Source organism: Arachis duranensis, chromosome 9, assembly GCF_000817695.3.
Source record: "Arachis duranensis cultivar V14167 chromosome 9, aradu.V14167.gnm2.J7QH, whole genome shotgun sequence".
In the NCBI taxonomy this organism is placed as follows: Eukaryota; Viridiplantae; Streptophyta; class Magnoliopsida; order Fabales; family Fabaceae; genus Arachis; species Arachis duranensis.
This window is the reverse complement of record NC_029780.3, coordinates 26,289,189-26,301,753: the sequence shown is the minus strand read 5'-3', so window position 1 is coordinate 26,301,753 and position 12,565 is coordinate 26,289,189. Positions and strand designations below refer to the sequence as shown.

Genomic DNA, 12,565 nt, shown 5'->3' with positions numbered 1-12,565 from the left:
AGTTTGTTACTTTCTTGTTAAGAAAGGTTCAATCTTTAAATTCTAGAGTCATATCTTTTAGTTTCTTGTTAGTCAAGTAATCAATTTTAATTTTAAAAATAAAATCTTTTTCAAAATATCTTTTTCAATCATATCCTTTTAAAATATCTTTTTCAAATCATATCTTTTTTAAAAATTTGATTTCAAAATATCTTTTCTAACTTCTTATCTTTTCAAAATTAATTTTCAAGTCTTTTTCAACTAACTAATTGACTTTTTGTTTGTTTCTCATCTTTTTCAAAACCACCTAACTACTTTTCTCTCTTTAATTTTCGAAAATCATCTCCCTCTTTTTCAAAATTTTTTTAATTAACTAATTATTTCAAATTCTAATTTTGATTTTATTCCTTCTCTTAGTTTTCGAATTTTAACTTTAATTTAAAATAAAAACAAAAATATTTTTCTTTTATTTTAAGTTAATTTTCGAAAACCCCTCTCTCTCATCTCTTTCTATTTATTTATTCAATTACTAACACTTCTCTTCATCCTAAAATTCGAACCCCCTCTTCCTCTCTGAGTTCGAATTTTCCTCTTTTCCTTCTTCTATTCTTTTTTTCTTCTACTAACATAAAGAAATCTCTCTACTATGGTAAAGAGGATCCCTATTATTATTTTCTGTTCCCTTCTTTTTCATATGAGCAGGAGCAAGGATAAGAATATTCTTGTTGAAGCAGATCCTGAACCTGAAAGGACTCTGAAGAGGAAACTAAGAGAAGCTAAATTACAACAATCCAGAGACAACCTTATAGAAACTTTTGAAAAGGAAGAGGAGATGGCAGCTGAAAATAATAATGCAAGGAGGATGCTTGGTGACTATACTACACCCACTTCCAAGTTTGATGGAAGAAGCATATCAATCCCTGCCATTGGAGCAAATAATTTTGAGCTGAAACCTCAACTAGTTGCTCTAATGCAACAGAACTGCAAGTTCCATGGACTTCCATCTGAAGATCCTTATAAGTTTTTAACTAAATTCTTGTAGATCTGTGAGACTGTTAAGACTAATGGAGTAGATCCTGAAGTCTACAGGCTCATACTTTTCTCTTTTGCTGTAAGAGACAGGACTAGAACATGGTTGGACTCTCAACCTAAAGATAGCCTGGACTCTTGGGATAAGCTGGTCACAGCCTTCTTGGCTAAGTTCTTTCCTCCTCAAAAGCTGAGCAAGCTTAGAGTGGATGTTCAGACCTTCAAACAAAAAGATGGTGAATCCCTCTATGAAGCTTGGGAAAGATACAAGCAGATGACCAAAAGATGTCCTTTTGATATGCTTTCAGAGTGGACCATTTTGGATATATTCTATTATGGTCTATCTGAGTTCTCTAAGATGTCACTGGACCATTATGCAGGTGGATCCATTCACCTAAAGAAAACACCTGCAGAAGCTCAAGAACTCATTGACATGGTTGCAAATAACCAGTTCATGTACACCTCTGAGAGGAATCCTATGAGTAATGGGACGCCTCAGAAGAGGGGAGTTCTTGAAATTGATGCTCTAAATGACATATTGGCTCAAAATAAAATGTTGACTCATTAAGTCAACATGATTTCTCAAAGTCTGAATGGATGGCAAAATGCATCCAACAGTACTAAAGAGGCATCTTCTGAAGAAGAAGCTTATGATCCTGAGAACCCTGCAATGGCCGAGGTAAATTACATGGGTGAATCCTATAGAAACACCTATAATTCTTCATGGAGAAATCATCCAAATTTCTCATGGAAGGATCAACAAAGGCCTTAACAAGGCTTTAATAATGGTGGAAGAAACAGACTTAGCAATAGCAAGCCTTTTCCATCATCTTCTCAGCAACAGACAGAGAATTTTGAGCAGAGCCCCTCTAGCTTAGCAAACATAGTCTCTGATCTGTCTAAGGCTACTTTAATTTTCATGAGTGAAACAAGATCCTCTATTAGAAATTTGGAGGCACAAGTGGGCCAGCTGAGTAGAAAATCACTGAAACTCCTCCTAGTACTCTCCCAAGCAATACTGAAGAGAATCCAAAAAGAGAGTGCAAGGCTATTGACATAATCAAAATGGCCGAACCTAGAGAGGAAGGGGAGGATGTGAATCCCAATGAGGAAGACCTCATGGGACGTCTCCCAGATAAGAAGGAGTTCCCTATTGAGGACCTAAAGGAATCTGAGGCTCATATAGAAACCATAGAGATTCCATTAAACCTCCTTCTACCATTCATGAGCTCTGAGAACTATTCTTTCTCTGAAGAGGATGAAGATGTAACTAGAGAGCAAGTTTCTCAATATCTAGGAGCCATCATGAAGCTAAATGCCAAGTTGTTTGGTAATGAGACTTGGGAAGTTGAACCTCCCTTGCTCATTAGTGAACTAGATCCTGGTAAATTCTTAATACCCTGTACCATGGGCACCATGACCTTTGAGAAGGCTCTGTGTGATCTGGGGTCAGGTATAAATCTTATGTCACTCTCTGTAATGGAGAAGCTAGGGATCTTTGAGGTACAGGCTGCCACATTCTCATTACAGATGGCAGACAAGTCAGTAAGACAAGCTTATGGATTGGTAGAGGATGTGTTAGTAAAGGTTAAAGGCATTTCCATCCCTGCTGATTTCATAATCTTAGACACTAGGAAGGAAGAGGATGAATGCATCATCCTTGGAAGACCCTTCCTAGCCACAGCAGGAGCTGTGATTGATGTTGACAGAGGAGAGCTAGTCCTTCAATTGAATGGGGACTACCTTGTGTTTAAAGCTCAAGGATCTTCCTCTGCAACCATGGAGAGGAAGCATGAAAAGCTTCTCTCAATACAGAGTCAAACAAAGCCCCCACAATCAAACTCTAAGTTTGGTGTTAGAAGGCCACAACCAAACTCTAAGTTTGGTGTTAAACCCCCACATTCAAACTCTAAGTTTGGTGTTGGGATTCCACAACATTGACCTGATCACCTGTGAAGCTCCATGAGAGCACACTGTCAAGCTAGTGACATTAAAGAAGCGCTTATTGGGAGGCAACCCAATTTTTATTTATCTAATTTTATTTTTATTCTATTTTTCTTTTATATTTTATTAGGTTCATGATCATGTTGAGTCACAAAACAAATACTAAAATTAAAAACAAAATAAAAAATAGCAGAAGAAATAGCACACCCTGGAGGAAGAGCTTACTGGCGTTTAAACGCTAGTAAGGAGCATCTGGCTGGCGTTCAACGCCAGAACAGAGCATGAATCTGGCGTTGAATGTCAGAAACAAGCAGCAGTCTGGCATTTAAATGCTAGGATTACACCCTGGGAAGAACTGGCGTTCAACGCCAGAAACATGCTGCAGACTGGCGTTGAACGCCCAAAACAAGCATAGAGCTGGCGTTTAATGCCAGAAATAAGCATCAATCTAGCGTTAAACGCCAGGATTGCATGCAGATGGCATTTTACATGCCTAATTGGTGTAGAGATGATAAATCATTGACACCTCAGGATCTATAGACCCCACAGGATCACCTCAGGACCTGTGGACCCCACAGGATCCCCACCTACCTCAACTCACCTTCTATCCTCTTCACCACTTACATCCATACACTCTTCCCCATAAACCCCACCTACGTTCAAATTCAAAATCTCTTTCCCACCCAAACCCACCCTAAATGACCGAACCCCATTCCCCTTCCCTCCACTATGTAAACCCCTCAATCCTTCTTCATTTTCACACATCTCTCCCTCTTCTCCATATCTTCTTCCTCTTCTTCTATTCTTTCTTTTCTTTGCTCGAGGTCGAGCAACATTCTAAGTTTGGTGTGGTAAAAGCATATCTTTTTTGTTTTTACATAACCATTGATGGCACCTAAGGCCAAAGAAACCTCAAGTAAGAGGAAAGGAAAGGCAATTGCTTCCACCTCTGAGTCATGGGAGATGGAGAGATTCATCTCAAAGGTCCATAGCTCAATAGTAGAGCATTTGACTGCACATCAAGAGAGCCCACTCATAGACCTCAACAAGAGCATGAGGAATTCCCTCATCAAGAAATCCCTGAGATACCTCAGGGGATAAATTTTCCGTCACACAATTATTAGGAGCAACTAAGGATAGGAGCACCAAAATCACTAGGGATCAAGCAACAAAGGCAAGGAAGAGACATAGTAAGAGCTCAAGGACATCATTGGTTCTTCAAGAAGAAGACACCACCATCACTAAGGTGGACTCATTCCTTGTTTTTATTTCTCTGTTTTTCAGTTTTTATGCTATATATTTATCTATGTTTGTGTCTTTATTAAATGATCATTAGTGTTTAGTCTATGTCTTAAGGCTATGAATAAATTCCATGAATCCTTCACCTTTCTTAAACGAAAAATGTTTTTAATACAAAAGAACAAGAAGTACATGAGTTTCGAATTCATCTTTGAATTTAGTTTAATTATATTGCTGTGGTGACAATACTTTTTGTTTTCTGAATGAATGCTTGAACAGTGCATATTTTTTATCTTGTTGTTTATGAATGTTAAAATTGTTGGCACTTGAAAGAATGATGAAAAAGAGAAATGTTATTGATAATCTGAAAAATCATAAAATTGATTCTTGAAGCAAGAAAAAGCAGTGAAGAACAAAGCTTGCAAAAAAAAGTGGCAAAAAAAATTTAGAAAGTAAAAGAAAAAACAAGCAGAAAAAGCCAATAGCCCTTAAAACCAAAAGGCAAGGGTAAAAAGGATCCAAGGCTTTGAGCATCAATGAATAGGAGGGCACAAGGAAATAAAATCCAGGCCTAAGCGGCTAAATCAAGCTGTCCCTAACCATGTGCTTGTGTCATGCAGGTCCAAGTGAAAAGCTTGAGACTGAGTGGTTAAAGTCATGATCCAAAGAAAAAAGAGTGTGCTTAAGAGCTCTGGATACCTCTAACTGGGGACTTTAGCAAAATTGAGTCACAATCTAAAAAGGTTCACCCAGTCATGTGTCTGTGGCATTTATGTATCCGGTGGTAATACTGGAAAACAAAGTGCTTAGGGCCACGGCCAAGACTAATAAAAGTAGCTGTGTTTAAGAATCAACATACTTAACTAGGAGAATCAATAACACTATCTGAACTCTGAGTTCCTATAGATGCCAATCATTCTAAACTTCAAAAGATAAAGTGAGATGCCAAAACTGTTCAGAAGCAAAAAGCTTCAAGTCCCGCTCATCTAGTTAGAACTAATATTCATTGATGTTTTGAGATTTATAGTATATTCTCTTCTATTTGTCTTCCATTCTTATTTTCATTTTATTTTATTTGTCTTCCATTCTTATTTTGTTGTCCTCTATTTTCTGTTGCTTTGATTGCATGCATGATTTTTAGTACATTTAGTTCTTAGATTTAGATTTAATTATAATAAATTGTCTCATGTACCACTCACTGATCTTGAATCTAAAAAGAAAAGAATTTAAATGATGTATTGCATGAGAAATTGAGTTTAATTTTAAGAATAGTCTTATTTACTTAAATATGGTGGTATTTTCTGTGATTTTTGAATGCATGATATGAACAGTGCATATTTGAATTTGAATAAAGGGATGTTGATGTATAGGGAATAGGAATTTAGAGAATTATTATGACTTCTCTGAAATAAATAAAAGTTTAACCCTTGAAGTAAAAGAAACAGCAAAAAAAATTAATAATAAAAGTAAGGTCCAAGGCTCTGAGCATCAATAACTAGGGAGGTCAGACATGATTAAAAGCTCAAAGAGTTATTTTCCTAGTCATATGCTTGTAGTGTGATTGTGTCAAGTAATCCTTGAGATAGAACACTTAGAGTCGAGACCAAGTGCATTTAACAAGAGTATGCCAAAGGCTTTGAGCACCACTGTCTGGGAGTAACTGACAGAAAAGTCAGAACTTAAAGAAAGCTCCCCAGTTAAGTGCTTGTGGTGTTTCTGTGTCAAGAAAAGCTTGAGACAAAATATTTAAAGTCACGGCTAGGCTCAAGGTGCAAAGCACCAAAGAAAAATAAATTAAAGTAAATTTTGCTATGTTCAAGGATTACACTGAAATATAAAGATCAGAGAATTCATAATATTATCCGGATTCTAATTCCGAATGACAATGACATCCTTCTGATTCAAAGGAGAGTGAGATGCCAAACCTATTCAGGATTACAGTTATAAACCCCACTATAAAAAGAGACATGAGCTTAATCAAACTTTCATTCTCATACAAATTCACATCCAAAGCCTATATTAGTTTTGGTTGCTTGAGGACAAGCAATTTCAAGTTTGGTGTTGTGATGCGTGAGCATCTTTTCTATCTTTTCCTAGTGAATTTGCACTTAAATTATTGAGTTTAATAAAAAAATTAATTATATTTTAGTCACTATGGATGTTACTTTGAGTCTTGTGCAATTTTGTTTATTTTAGATAGCATTCAGCGGGATTTGATGGAGTTTCTGCAGTACAAAAATTAAAGGAGAAAACCAGCGAGAATCGCCACGCACGCGTACCTGACGCGTTCGCATGATTTAGAGCTTTCCATGGCGATGCGTGTGCGTAGCTGACGCGTACGCGTGATTTGAAGATTTGTACGGCGACGCGTATGCATGAGTGACATGTACGCGTGACACACGAAGAAGATCAGCGACGCGTACACGTGACTGACGCGTACACGTGACATGCGCCACGTGCAGAAAATGCAGAAAATGCTGGGGGCGATTTCTGGGCTGCTTTTGACCCAGTTTTCAGCCCAGAAAGCACAAATCAGAAGCTACAGAGTGAAGAAATCAAGTGGTCCCCATCCATCAATTGAAGACTTGCTGATTGCCATAATTAATTCTGATTTAAATTTGAATTCTATTTTAAAATAGGAAAAGATATTATTTAGTTTTAAAAAGTAGATTTTTAAATTTATTAGGATTAGATATAAAAGGATTTGGAATTAGTTAACAGGGGAATTCACATTCCATCAGATTGGAACTCTGTACATTTTTATCATAGTCCTATTTTTCTCTGAAACCTTAACTGTTTTCTCCATATTTTATTCCCAACTCAATTACTTTACTATTTTAATTTCTGTACAATTCCAGGTTAGTTTGTGGTTGTAAATTCCGCACCACAGAGGAGCAGGTATAGTCCTCAAAGATAAAGATGGAATCTCAACTGAGCAGTCAATAAAGTAGATGTTTCCAGTTAGCAACAACCAATCTGAATACGAAACACTCCTAGCCAGCATGCACCTAGCAAAAGAGTGCGGAATACAAAACATCAAGGTCTACTGCGACTCTCTTTTGGTAGTCCAACAGGTAAACGACGTATTCCAGGTATGCGAACCTTCCTTAGAACAATATTACTCACAGTTAAAATATTTAGCTCATCATTTCAAACATCTTGAAATAATGCATGTAAATAGAAATGACAATAATCGAGCCGATGTGTTATCTAAACTAGCTACATCTAGAAAAGTGGGAATACCACCTAATTTGTCACACATAACATTAGAACAACCTAGCATATGCAACAACCTTGTCATGAGCATGTCGCAGGAACAGGATTGGAGAACACCCTACATCGAATTCTTAAAACATGGAAAAATGCCAGAGAAGAAAAAAGCCCGAGGCTCTTTCAAAGGAAAGCAAGTTTCTTCACCATCATAGGAGACGACCTTTACAGAAGAGGCTTCTCCCAGCCTTTGCTCAAGTGTCTAGGAGATGAAGAAGCCACCCTAGCAATGGAAGAAACACATGAAGGGATTTGTGGCATACATATTGGTGGCCGAAGCCTTGCAACAAAAATACTAAGAGTAGGGTACTATTAGCCGATGTTGAGAAATGAATGTTGATAAACCATTATTTTATGGTTTATCTTGCACGCAATTGAGTGGTTTCTATCAAATCCTTACCCACTTATTCATATAATTCGCATGGTTTTATAAATCTTTCCTAATTCTATAGTATAGTTGAAAACATGTTTCCTAGGTCTTTAAACTGTCAATTTTAATTATCCTTTATTACCATTCGATGTCGTGATCTGTGTGTTAAGTGTTTTCAGGATTTATAGGGCAGGAATGGCTTAGAGGATAGAAAGGAAACATGTAAAAGCGGAAGGAACGCGAGAAAATGAAGTTTTGAGGAGCTGACAGTGACGTGTACGCGTGGACGACGTGTACGCATGACTAGCGCAGAAGACAAGCTACGCGTACGCGTGATATGCGCAACGTACAACAGTTGCAGAAAAACACTGGGAGCGATTTCAGGCCACCTTTGGACCTAATTTTCTGCCCAGAAATACAGACTAGAGGCTGTAGAGTGGAGGAATCAGGATTCTCTTATTCAGACACATAATTTTAGGTTTTAGATGTAGTTTTCTAGAGAGGGAGGCTCTCTCCTCTCTCTAGGTTTTAGGGTTAAGATTTCTTCTTCTTCTCAAATCTATGTTCAATGTTCTTTGAATTTAGTCTCTTATACTTTTATTTATTCTATTACCTTAGTTTATTTTATTCTTCTTGTTGATTCTCTTCTTATTCATTTTGGCTATGAATTCTCCATGTTAGAATTGATTTCTCTTATTAATGCAAATTGAGGTATTTCATATTTATTACTTCTTCTATGATTTGTTATTAATTGATGTTTTAAGTTAGATGTTCTCCTCTTGGCTTTGGTTGAGTAATTGGTGATACTTGAGTTATCAAACTCCTTTGTTGATTGACAATTGAAAGTTGCTAATTGATTTGGATTCCACTAAAGCTAGTCTTTCCTTAGGAGTTGACTAGGACTTGAGGAATCAAATTGATTGGTCCACTTGACTTTCCTTCATAATTAGAGGGTTAACTAAGTGGGAGCAATGAACAATTCTCATCACAATTGATTAGGATATGTTCTTGTAATTGGAAGTTGTTGGCTGTCTTTCTAGTCACTAACGTTAATCCTTCCCAAGGGAGAGGATTAGGACTCGTGAATAGAAGTTAGCTCAACTATTTGACTTTCCCTTATTTGGTAAGTGTTAACTAAGTAGAAACAACAACCTATTACTATTAATCTTGGGAAATCCAATTCTCATACCTTGCCAAGAGCTTTTATAATTGTTAGTTTGTTTGCCTTGCAATTTACTTTTCTTATTTCTAATTCAAAAACCCCAAAATATATTTTATCATAACCAATAACAAGAACACATCCCTGCAATTTCTTTGAGAGACGACCCGAGGTTTAAATACTTCGGTTATCAATTTTATTAGGGGTTTGTTACTTGTGACAACCAAAACTTTTGTACGAAGGGATTTTTGTTGGTTTATAAGCTATACTTGCAACGAGAACTTATTTGTGAATTTCTAGACCACTACCAAAGGTGCTCACCAATTATCCATAACCCAGCCAAGACTTTACATACCACAGAGATCGGATGGCCCTTCCATAGATGGGAGCTTGATATACTTGGCCCCTTCCCAATTGCCAAAGGACAGGTTAAATTTTTGTTAGTAGCAATCGACTATTTCACAAAATGGATAGAGGCCCAACCACTAGCCAAAATAATGTCGGACAAGGTAAAAGGTTTCATTTGGAAATTTATCATATGTCAGTATGGACTGCCCATGGACATTGTCACTAACAACGGTAGACAATTCACTGATAAAAAAATAGCATCTTTTTTTTTTTTGCAAAATTTAAACATAAAACACCATTTCTCCTCGATTGAGCACCCACAATCCAATGGGCTCACCGAGGCGGCTAATAAAGTCATTTTGCAGGCTCTGAGGAAAAAGGTTACAACAGCCAAAGGACAGTGGGTAGAACTGATACTGGGAATCCTCTGGGGTTACAACACCACCTCACAAAGCTCGACTAAGGAAACACCTTTCAAGTTAATGTTCGGATCCGACGCAATGATCCCGATCGAAATATCCCAAGGGTCAATCAGAATGAATCATCTTGATGAAGACACAAACAACCAAACTAGGAAAACCGAGTTGGACACACTGGGTGAAGTACGAGAACAATCAAGGATAAAACATGATGCGATTCAGCTCATGATCCAGTGCAAATACAACACAAAGGTCAAACCTCGGATGTTTCAGCAAGGGGACCTCATTCTCCGACGCCTAGAAGACGTCTGAAAACCACCTGGAGAGGATAAGCTCGCCGTCACCTGGGAAGGCCCTTTCCGAGTTATACGGGTTCATGACCGAGGTGCATATTCGTTGCAAACCCTAGAAGGAGAAGACCTACCGAATACTTGGAATATTGGTTCATTACGATTGTATCACACTTGAACATTTGTAACCTTTTGAAGATTGGGAGGTACTCTTTTTCCTACCATCGAGGTTTTTCCCATGACAAGGGTTTTACTCGAGGATGTTTTAACGAGGCAGACCACATCAAAATCAAAGAAACAAGTCTACTAGACGTCATTTAAACATGCTATCTAAACAAAACAAGCATGCATTCATACTAAATAGAAAGATATATTGCAAACAAAGTCTTAGATATTCTTATAACCAAAATACAAAATGAGAAATCCAAAAGCTCTAACAACGTCTACAAAGATAAACTAACATTCATTTATCATTTACATTTTCATCCTGGGCTTCATCCCCAGGTTCATCATCAACCAAATTCCCCCGAACAACTATTTTTGTAACGTCAAATCGATTGACATCAAAGTCAGGAGCAAAGACAGACACCTGACTCACAGCAGAGTCAAACTCAACAACAAACATTTCTATGCCTCCATCCTCTAACTCATGAATTCAAGCAGTCAGCCTACCTTTCTCCAAGTCAAACTCCTTCGACTGCTCCTGCAAGGAGCGGATCTGGTCCTATAAACACCCAACACCATTTTCCAAATCTTTCATCCTCTTAGTCAAATCAATAATCAATTCATCTCTCTCAGAAAGCAATTTCTCAAGAAGCTTAATTTTCTCAGCATCTTTCCTTTCCTGAGCACCCAAGAACTCAGCACTACGACCAACACAAAGCAGCTTAGTAGTAAAAACTTGCCAAAAAACAACGTCATCAAAACACCAAAATTTTCCAAGGAAAAAAAAATCAAATATAAACCAACCTGCATATACTACCCGACAACCTCGTTACCAACATCTTTCAAAAGCTAAACATCATGAGCATTCTGGCCGACCTTATCTGACAGGGCAGAAAAAGGAAACCGATCACTAAAAAAGATTCTAAGGAACCCCCAGGTGTAAAGCCGTGCAGTGGCGTTTGCCTTCTAACCCCACTCCTGACCCTAGAGCCAGCAGCAACATCAAAACCAGAAAGAATTTCCAGTGAACCTTCCAGCTCAGGACTTTTCCTCTTCTCCCTACGAGGATGTGCACTCGACTGTGCGACATCAGCATTATCTTCTTTCAAAACCTTACTCGCAGAAGTATCTTTTCCTTCCTTCTTCTCCAAAAATGACCTCATCTTCGCTGAGGACAAGCTCGGAACCCTTCCGCCTAACAGCAAAAATAGAGTAGAAAACATCATCAGCACAACATAAGAATAAACAACACAGGACAAACCCAACAAAAACACTCACCAATGTATTCACTCAACCTATCAGAATCCGTCTCAAACCTAAGAAGCTCGGCAATGGACAGTAACTTCCCAGAAGAAAACACACTAATCAGATACTCCAAAATCAAATCATCCTCCTCTGACCTCTCAAAGGCATTAAGAACTTGTATAGGCTCAGGACACTGGTGCACGAAATGGTGATACACAATGGCGCCAACAACTTGGTACGCACAATTGTAATCTCAACTCTTTCTCACAACTTCACACAACTAACCAGCAAGTGCATTCGGTCGTCTAAGTAATAAACCTTATGTGAGTAAGGGTCGATCCCACGGAGATTGTCGGCTTAAAACAAGCTATGGACATCTTGTAAATCTTAGTCAGGCGGTTTCAAATGGTTATGGAGTTTTGATAATTGAAAGATAAATAAAACATAAAGTAAAGATAGAGATACTTGTGTGATTCATTGGTGAGAATTTCAGATAAGTGCATAGAGATGCTTTGTTCCTATTGAATCTTTGCTTTCCTACTGCCTTCATCCAATCCTTCATACTCCTTTTCATGGCAAGCTGTATATTGGGTATCACCGTTGTCAATGGCTACTTCCCGTCCTCTCAGTGAAAATGGTCCAAATACGCTGTCACCGCACGGCTAATCATCTGTCGATTCTCGATCATGTTGGAATAGAATCTAGTGATCCTTTTACGTCTGTCACTACGCTCAACACTCGCGAGTTTGAAGTTCGTCACAGTCATCCCTTCCCAAATCCTACTCGGAATACCACAGACAAGGTTTAGACTTTTCAGATCTCAGGAATGGTCACCAATAATTCTAGCTTATACCACAAAGACTCTGATCTTTTCGAATGGAGGCTAAGAGAAATGCGCTCGATCTAAGGTAGAACGGAAGTTGTTGTCAGGCACGCGTTCATAGGTTGAGAATAGTGATGAGTGTCATGGATCATCACATTCATCATGTTGAAGTGCAAGTGAATATCTAGAATAAGCTTGAATTGAATAGAAAATAGTAGTACTTTGCATTAATACTCGAGGAACAGCAGAGCTCCACACCTTAATCTATGGTGTGTAGAAACTCCA

At 38.0% G+C, this 12,565-nt stretch overlaps 1 non-coding gene across 1 annotated transcript; it reads right to left on the bottom strand.

The window, feature by feature from the left end:
• Window positions 1–1,204: 1,204 nt before the first annotated feature.
• LOC127742181 (small nucleolar RNA R71) lies at window positions 1,205–1,312 on the bottom strand. The gene has a single exon (XR_008003368.1). It is a non-coding gene; the product is annotated as a small nucleolar RNA R71 (small nucleolar RNA).
• Window positions 1,313–12,565: the final 11,253 nt, after the last annotated feature.